The sequence below is a fragment of the Vicia villosa genome, linkage group LG6 (genome assembly GCF_029867415.1).
Source record: "Vicia villosa cultivar HV-30 ecotype Madison, WI linkage group LG6, Vvil1.0, whole genome shotgun sequence".
Taxonomy (NCBI): domain Eukaryota; kingdom Viridiplantae; phylum Streptophyta; class Magnoliopsida; order Fabales; family Fabaceae; genus Vicia; species Vicia villosa.
Window position 1 is genome coordinate 149,558,437 of NC_081185.1, and position 13,408 is coordinate 149,571,844.

Sequence of the window (13,408 nt, forward strand, 5' to 3'; positions counted from 1 at the left end):
ATCGATATATATTTATGATGTCCCGTGAACTTCCCCTATCAATAAGAATTCCCAATAGAAGCCTTTCATTGGGAACATCATCCACTTTTTCTTTATCTCGAAACCCTATAATCAATCTTTCGCCTTTTAGTTGTTTCATTTCATCATTCGCCCTCAACCTCGAGGCACTTCTCTTTGCGTATCTCAAGATAATCCTTTGGTAATCGAGAAGATTTGAGGAGGTGACATTGTGATCGAAGTTGCAAATGGGACAATGACTTTAGTCGCAAGATCGACGTTATGACAAGCAGCTAATAAAGCAAATTTGGATGTTCCATTATCGTTTGAGGGAATTATTGACAATATGATTGATTAATAAAGTGGCTATGACGACACAATATAAATCATATGACGAATTCGACGTGAAATTTTGTGAGAATTAAGAAGTTGTTTCTCATATACGCTATCGTCAATTAGGCGTATAACAAAGGATTGACCCGTTAATTTACAGCTCTCGGATGCAATGGTGTAGGTCTGTAGTACGGTGGAGCGGGGTGTGCATGCAAAATTAGCACTCCAATGTCCAAGTTAATGAGGTTAGAGAGATATAACTTTTCAAGAGTGAGTGAAATTGTATATATTATAGCGCGGGGCAAACTTATTTATAATTGTCAGTTGCGATTAAAACCGTCCTCAATGGATGCAACATAGATTGCTGGAGATTGTTGGATTGAATCTAACAACTTAAGATGAACAAGGTGCTTGACTCTAGTACGCCTTCTCTTAACAAGAGTCCATATGTTCATGAATATAATATAAGAATATACTCCATTAAACTCTAGTGTATTAAATCAGCCTTTTTTGTTAGGCTATTTAACCGTCCCGAAACAATAAAGAAACTTGTATATATTAGAGTTTGATCTAACTCATCCTTACAAAACTGGTTGGTAAGGTGATGAGTATCCATATATATACTCTTTCAATGCTCTATCTCCAACCAATGTGGGACTTTAGGATCTTCCTAATACACCCTCTCACGTCCAACATTCTTTTTGGTTTGGTGCGTGGATATTAACGGTGGATGGCTCATGGTTCGATCGATAGGTTCTGATACCATATTAGAATTTGACCTAACTCATTCTTATAAAACCGGTTAGTAAGGTGATAAATGTCCCTCTATATATACTCTTTCAATGCTCTATCTCTAACTAATGTGAGACTTTAAGATCTTCGTAATATTATAAAACTCATACATAAAACAGGGAAAATGTTTTATCTTACGTTTCTTTGTTCCACCTTTAATAAAAAGGAAATGCTAACTAATGTCCTCAGGGTAATGGTTAAGACTTTAAAAATAATAAATTTATCTCGGTAATCTGCGTATTTAATGTCTCGAAAATTGAAATATCACATTTTTTATAAAATATTTTTTTTTAGAATGTTTAACCATTGTCCATAGGACACTAGTTAGCAAGATCCTTTAGACCATTTACAATGGGGGTGTTGAAAAAATTATTCAATAGTTGAATGTCTACAATAGTTTGTTGAATGAGGTGTTTAATGTGATGTGGATTAATTGGTGTTGAAAAGATTCAACATGTTGAATGAGAAAAAAGTGGGGCCACATGCAACACTTTACACAATTTTATTGGTTGTTGTGATTATTTAGATTTTATTTTCTTTTAATCATTTAAAATTAATTATTTCATAGTAAATAAATTTTTTATTTATTTTTATTTTTATCAAAATTCATTATTTTTTTCCTCTATAAATAGAGACTTGGTTCATTTGATTTGGACTCATAAAAAAAATTCACTTTTAATTGATAATAGATATTAATATATAATCATAAAAACAAAACTTTAAAAGAAAATAAGAATATGATGTGGGGTAGGGTGTTGAATTTTATTAAACAAAACCATTGTAGTGAAAAAAAATTGAATAAGTGTTGAATTATTAGGTGGAAGAGAGAGAAGATGATGTAGAAGATAAAAAGTGGAAAAGTAGGGTGTTGAATAATGTAACCATTGTACATAGTCTTATAAAACTCATACATAAAACAAGGAAAATGTTTTATCTTACGTCTCTTTGTTTCACCCATGTGACATCGTGGTCCTCTTCAATTGCTCTGAAATGTAGGTTGCCTAGCAGGACACAAAAGTCACATGTCTTTCACTTTGATTTGTAAACTATTGGATCAAACAATGCGTGTCAGAAGCTATAGGAAATGCTGCAGTTGTTTTACGAAACTTCATCTATCCATTCCTGGTCTTCCTCTTAATCTGTTTATGGTCAAAATTATCTATACAACACAATAAGTTCACTAGAATGAATAACTAATTTAATTCAAGTTTAAAAGTGTGATTAATTTATGTACAATTTTGACCATGATGGACGGAACCACTTGATACCAGAACTCGTCCCCGGACCGGACTAAATGGTGGTATAAAGTCAAAAAAAAATTTTTTTTTACCATGAATTAAATTAAGGGTTAATGAACTTTTTCGTCCCTTTAAATATTTCAAATTTCGTTTTTAGTCCCTCCAAAGTTTTCCTTCAAGAAATCGTCCCTTCAAAATTTATCTTCCGAACTATTGGTCCCTAACGTCAAATTTCGTAGCTAATCGGTGGCTAAAGTCGTAGCTAATCTCTAGCAAATTTGACATTAGGGACCAATAGTTTAGACGAAAAATTTTGAAGGGACGATTTCTTAAAGGAAAATTTTAGAGGGACTAAAAACGAAATCTGCAATATTTAGAGGGACCAAAAAGTTCATTAACCCTTAAATTAACTATATAATTTTGATGATGAAATAAATTTATAATTGAATTGAATTAATTAACTTTTTACATATGTATCTTAAAAAATTCGTACTATCACACGAGTTCCGTTTGGAATCAAATCACATATCTATCAAAATATTATTTGCAAAATTTAAATTTATTTTTCAATTGATTAACATTGATATATTTAAAAATATATGTTAATAATATGCACTAATTTTTTAGCATTGATACGTTTATATTTATCCGTGAATTATGATGAGTTAACAAAATTCAGTTGAATTCAAATGAGTTAATTGTAAAACTACATATTAGAATAAAATCACTTTTCTAATTCAAATAACATTATTTTTTTAGATATTAGTCAACTTTTTTAAACTTAAAATTTATAACAACTTCCCGTTAAATATCAATTTTAAACCTTTCTTATCATATTATATTTACAATTTTTACAAACCTATAATATATGACAGCTTCCTGTCAAATTTTAATTCTAAATAAATATCTACACTCCATGATATTTTGAAATTTCAGTTTTACATAAATATTTTCTCTATCTTTTTTATTTAGAAGAATTTCAACATAAAAGTTTAACTCTATAAAATTTTATAAATTTTAAAATTTTAAAATTATTTGATATTTCATTAAATAATTTTAAATAAAAATATATTTCATCTTAGAAAAGGAAGTATCTTTGAAATGAACACTTTTAAAAGTAGTTGTATTGCGTTGCCTGACACAAATTGACGTCTAACATTTACATGACATTCTGCAACACATATCAGTAAAAATTAATAAGTGTCAGAAAAGTAAAAAAATATTTCAAATATTAAGTTTGTTCATTGCTTCGATACTCTTTGAATCAATGACCGATCTTCGTATGACACTCATATCATATGTGTTAGACAATTCAGACAAATATTTTTTTTAAAAATTATTATTTTTTGTTTAACACATTTAATAAATTTCTTAGGACAATTCTCACTCATTTAAAAAGTATTAAATATGTATTAAAGTTAAGTTATTAATGAGAGATTAGAAACATTAATTTTTTTTCTAATATTTTATGATTTTTAATAATAAATAAATAAAGGTCAAATATCAAATACGTAACGGTGTTGGTGTTGATATCGTAGATTTTAAAATTTTATGTGTTAGAATGTCCCTGTCGTGTCGTGTCGTGTAGTTTATACATAACTATCAATGTTTTTAAATTTTGTTTTTTTGAAGTTATTTATTCACATTTATATTGTCCCATTAGTAATTGTGTTGTTGCACAATCTTCTTTCTATTGTTTCCTGTTTTGCTTCTGTGTATGATAGAAATATGTCAGATCAATTAACAGGAGTCTACGATCAAATCTACACAGATCAAGATCAGACAATTTTTTAAATAGAAAAAGTTTAGACTTCTTTTTATAAGCATATTTAGTTAAACAGGCTATGTCCCATGCTATAAAACAAGACTTTTAAACCTATCATACCATCCTATTTTAAACCTATTTGCATATAAAATTATCTTGTATACCATTTAGATCATATTTGCAATTATAGTATTCATTTTTTACTTTGAAAGCCAATAAATTAGAAAAAAAATATTATGATAATTTAAAATGTATAAATTTAAAGAAAGGAATATTAATTAAGTAAAAAATATTATTAAATACTTCTTTATAAACTACATTTGATGTTGTATCTATATCTTCACATTCATCATTAGTCACCAATATCTTCAACCCTTTTCTTGAAGTAACATTACAACAAATAACGCTTTTTATGACAAAACTTTCACCACGTAAGATAAAAACCCGCGAGAACAAGTGACCAGAGCCCCTTGTTTTATTTAAATAATAATAATAAATCGGCTACTTCGAATTTAAATAAAACAAACATAAATACATGCTCAGGGTTTGAGGTTTGATTCTTAGCTCCTTTTATTTAATGTTTTATATGGAACAAAAAAGGCACCTTTATTTTTTTTAGATTTTACGACAGATATGTTATCTCGGTTTTCTGTAAAACCGAGATAAAAAATCCCTATTTTTTATTTTTTCTGCAACAAAAAAGGCGCCTTTTTTTTGGTAGATTTTACGGGGATGGTTTGTTACCTTGGTTTTTTAGATTATCCGAGATAAATACTCTTTATCTTTTTAATTCCTTAAGTGTCTACCTGTTAGCTGGAGATTTCGATTGAAGGATATGCTTCTTGAAGAATTAGGGTGTGTTTGTTTGAAGGATTAAAATTATAATCCTGGGAATATCATTCCTAGGAATATTATTGCTTGGAACTTTATTCTTATCAATGTGTTTGGCAAATGAATAAAGTTCCTAGGAATATTTTTAGATTTTGTTTTGATTAAATTTTAAAAATTAAAAATTAAAAAATAAAAGTGTTAAAATAATATGAGAGTGGGAAGTTATAGTTGGTTATTTTATATTCCCATGGAAATGTAAGATTCTCATCCTTTTACATGGGAATGAAAATGAAAAAAATCATGAACAAAATTTATTCCTGGGAATAAAAAGTACCCGAGAATAATTTATCAAAACTTGAAACAAACAAAGGAATATGTGAATTCCAATGTCATATTCCCGGGAATAACATTTGTATCTCCGAAACAAACACCCCCTTAGAGTTCGAAGAAGAAGATGGCTATCGGTGGCCATTCTTGAGAATAAATGGTTTTTAAAGGCCATTTTTGAGGATGTTATTTATGATGAAGATGATTGAAATCGAAGCTGAATCGAGATAGATTGTCTTTGAGACTTAAGCGTTTTTCAAAATACAAAGAGTACTTAATCTTAGCGTATTTCGTTGCATTCTCACTAAAGATCACGTTGCCACGTATCGAAAGAGAATTCAGGCAGGAGGATTTGAATTTCGAAATATTCTGTATAACCGAACAAGGCCAGATGGCGCCCCAGGGATTCGAAACGCATGCATGTGAGCAACGTGGCATTTCATTAGCGTAGGACCGTTAGGGTCGAATTAGTATAAATAAGGGTCTTAGTATCAGGATCCAGTGTGTTCATTTTGTACAAATCACTCGCAAATTACTCAAGTATCAAGTGTTAAGAGAAAGAATTCGCTGAGAAATGTACGTATGACATCACACTTTTAATATGTTTGTATTTTTATTTACATAATCAAAGTGTCTTTAAGTTTCTTTTACTTTTCACCCAGTCTTTCCTTCATTTCCAGTTTTCTTTTCGATAAGTCTCTACATTACTGCACTTTACATTTCTGTACTTTACGTTTCTGAAAATTACATTCCTTTATCTTCTGGCCAAAGTTTTACTTACATTTATAACCAGTTTATGTTTCAGTTGTGTACATTATTTGTTAGTTTATTTCACAAGTTACTTACATGTTCATACTATAACCAAGTTTCGAAGCAAAAGACCAACAAATATGAGCCAAATTATCTCGAAAGATAACTATTTGACTATGTCCTAGGATCAATCTAGTCGATCCTGCGAGTAACCAAAATATATTTATAGTTTGGAGGACTAGCGGTTGTTTACCGGAAATCACCGTAAACAAATTGGCACGCCCAGTGGGACAGTGTCAAACAGTTTGTCATTAATTTGTTGTTTTGTTTTTGTCCAAGATAATTTATTGTAACTTATAATTTTTAAATATGAAGCATTTCCTTGTTTAGTTTTATTCAAATTTAGTATAGGATGAAAGCTGATAGATTAGTGTATGAAACCATAGAATGAAACCCCTAAATTAGTTGTAACCTTAAGCTGACAGATAAGAAACCGTAGAATAAAACTTTTATTAAGTAAAATTTTAAAAAGTTTATCTTTTGATTATTAATAATATCTAAATCCTCTATCTGACAGAAAGTTTGACCAAATATAATTTGCTTCATCATCGTCATCAGAATCGGCTATGACTGACCTTTTCACCTTTTTTCTTCTTGATCTCTTCTTCCTGAGAGCTCTCATGGGTCTCAAAGGTTTGGTAGCAGTATGGTCTCTTTCAACGACTTGGACTTCTACATCCACATCAGCTTCTGACCTCTCAGCATTGGATGAAGCACTCAGTTTCTATTTTGGTTCTTTCATGACTTGGACCTCTTCTTTGATTTCTTTGGATAAATTTTCACCATAAGTACTCATTTTGATTCTTCCTCTTCTTTGATTTCTCTGAATGAAGTTCTTTCGCTTTAATATTGATATAATTGACACCCATTACGGGACATGATAAAACTCACCCGAGTCTTAAATTCGAAGTATGTGACTCTACTATTGACGGCGACGACAACACGAAACTCATATCAAGGAAGTCTATTTCAGTGTGAATCTCACAACTTTTATTAATTTCAAGTAAGTAGATTTAATTTATTCTATTTATGTATTATTTTGAGTCGTTAATCTTGAATCTTGGATGCCAAAATTTAGTTGGTTTTGGAATGTGAATTTCAATAATTAATTTTGTTGCTATAAATTTGTTGGAATTAATAAGAAGTGTGTAATGAGATGAATATTGATATTTATTGAAGAAAAAAGAAGTGTGGATCTTTGGCCAATTGTAAATCGAGTTACTAAAAGCATGGTTTTTAGACAAGTATGGCTTAAGTGGTTTTATAATTTACATTTAAATTATTCTATTTATAATATTATTTGATGTTTGGCTGGAGTAGTTATGTAGTCAAAATAATCTGTTTCAATATCACTTGCCATAGCAGGTCCAATATTCTTGCCACTTCAGATCAGCAACATGCATGCATACTTTGTATGTATCGTTGAGTTTTATTTATTTTTAAAAGAAAATGTGAGAACAGTTGAAGCTTTTATTCTGTCAAATATACTGGACACCCACTACAAGAAAACTGTAGATTAGTTGGGTGAGTTTGTCAGGTGACAACCACCTCGCTAATTATTTCACTTGCAGGATGTACACCACCTCACAATCCAGTTTTTTTAAAAAAATAATTATAAATGTTTTCCAGTCTTGCAATAGAGGGAGGAGAGTTTGAAATTTTCAAAAAAAAAAAAGTTGCTTGGTGTTTAACACCCCGCAACAATATTTTAAAAAAGTTGTTGGAAACGTAAACATTGCATTTACTGAAAATGCAGGGTAGTAGGTGATCGTTGTTGCTTTTACTGACATAAATTCTACGAAGTGAAGCGCATGCCGCAAGTGTCAACGGGTTTGTACGTTGCGAGGTGATAAACACTTCGCAAGATTTCTTATAAAATTGGGGAGAAAAGTAGATCTGAAAATTAAATGATGGTGCAGAGGAAAAGGGACGTTTGTCAGTCAAGTGGGTTGCGAGGTGTATGGCTTGCTGCAAGTCCAACGACTCTTTTTTTTGCTAGGTGCTTGTCACCTCGCAACATGTCTTTAAATATCACCCCTTTTCCACCATTTTTCACAGTCCATAAACACCCAACTTCTTATTCTCTCTCTGTTCCAACACAACAGAGCCACTGATTCACACATCTAATCTCTCATAATCTCTTAAAATTTCTATTTTTTCTACCAATCAACACATTCAAGACTCAACTTTCTTGTTGGTTTCAAATTTCTTTTCATTTCTTTCATCCAATCCATTATTAAGGCACACATATGAATTAATTTCTTTGTAATTGGTTGTATGAACTGGTTTAAATAATGCATTTTTATTGAATTATTCTACATTAGTTTCCATGCTGGTTTATAATAAATAGAATTGAATACCACAATTATGGGCATGTTACGCATGTGAATTACAATCTACCATATAAGAACATTGATGGTTCTAGAAAAGACCGGACTACCCTTGTTGCTTCCACAAACAGCAAGGTATGCATTTTGTTAAACCAATACATTTCGTTTCAAAATTTTGTATTCTATTTAATAATATTATTCTGCAAAACTTTTCCTTCTTTCTCTCCCTTTCTCTCATCATATTATCCTCCTTTCTCTCTCTCATTTTGGATTTCCATCTCTCTCATCAATGCATTTCATATTCATTCTCTTCTCATTCATATCCCAGATCTCTCTCTTCTCATAAAACACCAAACCAAATTCATTCTTCAGTAAAGCCATTATTTTCTTCTTTAAACAACTTTAATAAATTTACTATCTTTACTTTCATATCTATTAATCTTAAGATGAAAGAAAATAGAGAAATATAGATATGGAGAGATGCAAAGAAGAAAATAAGATAAAGGTATAAATTTTAGGGTTTTATCCTTTTCAGCTATTTCATATTTTTATTCAACTTCACTAATACCGTTTTCATGGTTTTCATTTTCAACTGCTCCTTTTTTGTGCTAATTTTTTTTTCTTCTAATTTTTGGAAATCTTTCATAAGAGACTATAAACAACTTTAAGAGGTCTACTATTTTTTTACCTTGAGATCTATCAATTTTAACATGAAAGGGAACAAAAAAATATAGATCTAGAGACATACAAACAAGAAAATAAGGTAGAGGTACAAGTGTCAGCCAAAATAAATATGACAGTTTCTTTATTCCTTTTTTCTCTTTAATTTTCTTTTCTCTCATTCTTTCTGTCACGCTTGATTGTTTTTTATTTTTTTATTTTTACATATACATGTTTCATTGGATGATGTTTGATAATCAATAATTCTATATATACATGTTTTATGGTGTTGAAGATTGATAGTCAATAATAAAGTAGAATATCCTTTAAATTTTTTATTTTAATTTACATCGTGCTTTTTTTTTACTTCTTCTAATACTCTGATAGAAATAGTTATTAAAATATACATTTACTAGCGTCATGAATGTTTATCATTAGGCGTCAATGGTATGCGACAAGTAGTCCCGACTAAGTAGGCCCTACTTATAAATTTTTATTTTTATTTATTATTTATCATGACTTGGCGAGCTAACCGACAAGTAGGCCCAACTTACAAATCTCACAGACCAAGTGATTACGTAAAGCAGGTTTATAAAATGAAAAATTATAACGCTAAAGGATAATGTTGTGAAAAACGATGTCAAGAACAAAATATAATAGGGAATTAGGGAAGATAATAAGAACACAAGAATTGGTTATAACTGCTATTCTTTTACTTTCTCTTAGAAAACAAGATTATTTTACAAGAATAACCGATAACCTCTCTCACCCTAAATTAGGATTTGCTGTGTATAATGATGAGAGACTAGTATGCTATTTATAATAAAACCTAACATACTAACTAATGGGCTTTTTCCACAAGGCCCATTACACAAGCCAACTTAATAAACAAGCTAACTTAACAAATTAGGGTTTAAACATTAAACCTAATTTAACATGCTAACAACCCTAGCATCTTCGACACAAGCATGTGAACAACCTTCGACTTCATGCTTAATCCTGTCGAACCAAGAAGCTACCCTTCGACCTTACTAGAGTTCGATCCAATATCTCATAGATAATAAAGCCATTACACAAAAAAGATAAAAGAAAATTCGTCCACGAAGAGGAAAATGTGTCGAACTGCATTATGAGTATCAAAATACGAGTTGATAGAACTAGGCATGAAATCATGGAGTTATCAAGAAAGATCCCTGAAAAGGTCATGAGACTTGGCAGTTCCTAGAATTTATTTTAGTTAGTCATTTTAATGGTTGTTTGAATGAGGCGAGACTTTGTCTCTGCCGTTTTGTATAATTTCTTTGAGATCTCTTTAAATTGTACGTTTGAATAATGGGGAATATTCTTTTAAGGAGAAACTCATTCCCCTTATTTTCTTTTAGTTGTGTGATTTCTACAGGATTTATGTTGATGACCGGAGGAATCCTTATGCTATTGAAGATGTTAGACTTCCTCAAGACGATCCTTGTTGTCTTTAGAAGTGATACAAATGATAAACTTCTAGGGAAGATCCTTACTTCCCTAAGAGGTGATACAAATATTAGACTTCCACATGAAGATCCTTGCCACCTTTAGAGGTGATAAAAATGTTGGACTTTCACTGAAAGATCTCGATCTCCCTACTAGGAAATTGCATCGGTGTACCTTCATTGAAAGACCCTTGTCGCCTCAATAGGCTACTCATTTAATTCTAAATGAGAAATCATTTCCACCTTGGCAGGAGACATCTCTTAATCCTTGAATAATAGAGAAGCTACAATGCTAAGAATTTCATAAACAGATCGCCAAAAGGGGTGGACAAATTCATTAAAGAAAAACCCCTAAGTGTGACGTTATAAATTGGTCTAAAAATGGCAAGAATACAAATAACGATGAGAAAATAAAGAAAAAATAAAACTCCCCTAGGTCACGCTCTAGGGACTTGCCACATGGGGCAAACATACTCATTTAGAACAACACCAAAAAATATGCCTTGGACCGAATTAAAGTTATGAAGAAATATAAATGAAATAGGGAAATTTACCACAAGGTCCGAATAATATCAATAATAAACCCTGGAGGGCGATGCTACAAAACCCCTCTAACTAGATGATGAAACAAATAGTACGAAAGTAAGGGCTTAAGAGTTGTACAAACTCACCCTTTATAAAGTCTCAAATGAGAGAGTAAACTTAAAGTATCACATGAGGGACTCAAATTAAATTCTTGTCTGAGGGACTCAACTTAAAGTCTCTCATAAGGGAAACAACTTAAAGTCTTACCTGAGGGACTCAACTTAAAATCTTGCCTGAGGTACTCAACTTAAAGTCTCTCATGAGAGACTCGAAATAAAGTATCTCCTGGGGGGCTCAACTCAAAGTCTCACTTGAGGGACTCAACTTAAAGTCTCTCTTGTGGGACTAAACTCAAAGTCTCGCATGAGGTAATCAACTTAAAGTCTCTCCTGAGGAACTCAACTTAAGGTTTCACATAAGGGTCTCAGATCAAATTCTCTCCTGAGGGTCTCAACCTAAATTCTCACATGAGGGACTCAACTTAAAGTCTCACATGAGAGACTCAACTTAAATTTTGTTTGAGTAACTTAACTCAGAGTTTTGCCCAGAGGAATCAACTTAAATTCTTGTCTGAGGGGACTCAACTTAAAGTCTCGCTAAAAAATAAGCTACCTCTGCCTGGATTAAATCATTTCACCCATTTGAAGACCTCGTGCTTGTGGGATTGTGTATCGAAATAATTTTGCTAGATATAAGAAAGGACAACCCATAAAGAAGAAGAATACGGAAAACACACAAACGTCATGAGATCATACAAGTAGAGCACAAGTTACCGAAATATGTGTTGCAGGTCGCCCAAAATATGCCATAATTTTCCCATATTGAACTCGAGTCATCCTAACTGACACTACTACGATAAAGTGATTTTATCACAGTTAGGAAAGAATTTTTATCTCAGTTTTCTATCCAAGGTAAATATGGGTGTCATGTAAAATGTTCCACTTTTCCCCTTAATTGATATACCAACCAATGGGAAAGTCCTATTAGTCATAATCTTGATCCTCAACAATTACATTTTTGTATTTTCGAAGCGCGTGCAACTTTACCTCTCAATTTCTTTTAATACTTGAGGTGAAAAGTTAGTACTTACCTCAGTTGCCAACTGAGGGGAAAAACATTGTTTTTTTTTTAAATTACATACTTTTCATTTCGACCAATATATTTACACATTTTATGAAAAAACCTATATTCACGTGTTATGACACAACATATATACACACATTTTCAATAGGAAGTAAACCAGTCAGGCAACACTTATACACATTTTGCACAAAAACTTATACACGCATTTTGTGACAGAATACATTTTCTTAACAAGGCAGTACACATACATTATTTATAACAAATCCAAAATAGAACACACACATTTAAATTATATTAATCTAGGTTATTAGGTATGAACCCATTAGAAATTAGTTTAACTTCTAAGTAATATAGGAAGCAAATGACCCAACATGAACGAATGTCATATATATCTTCTTATGTGAATGGCGTCACATCGTTAAAACCCTAAAATTTGAACAAAGATAACAATACTATACTAGCATCTAGAGTGTACCTTGGGGTCATTGATGTGATTTTGGATATTGATTATGTTACTTTTAAGTGTCTTTAATTATTTAAGTGCAAGTGGGTTGACAGTAACACTGGTGTAGAAACTGATGAATTAGGACTCACACAGGTTGATCTTTGAAAGACAGCTTATATAATGCGTCATTCATCATGGCATCCCCAAGCAAAACAAGTTTTTTATGTTACTGATCCTTAGATGGTCAATTGTTCTACAAGGAAAACATATTCCTTATAGTGATGAAGATCAAAATTTAAATTTTGAGATGATGATTCAGATGGTCAATTATTCTTTCGCAAGACATGTACATCTCTCATCTGAAGAAATTGGTTCAGATGATGGGGATGTTATTCATCATGATCATCAAGAGAGGATATGAGAAAACTAAGTAAATATTTTATATGAGTTCATAATATATATTATTCATTTTACATTTGAGTGCTTTTTACAAATATTTATTTTTTCAACATGTAAAGATGTCGAAGAATATCATATGTTGCATGGTTTAGAAGTAATAGTCAGAAAATTAAAAACCCCTAAACTAAGTGTTATTCTTTGTGACTTTTATATATGATTATAAATTATTTATGTTAGTTGTATTTAATGATGCATGTTGTTGTTATTGAAGTTTGAATGTTGTTGTTGTTGTTATTGTTTTTGAGATCAGTGTTTTAAATATTTAATGTTGTTGTTGTAGTTGA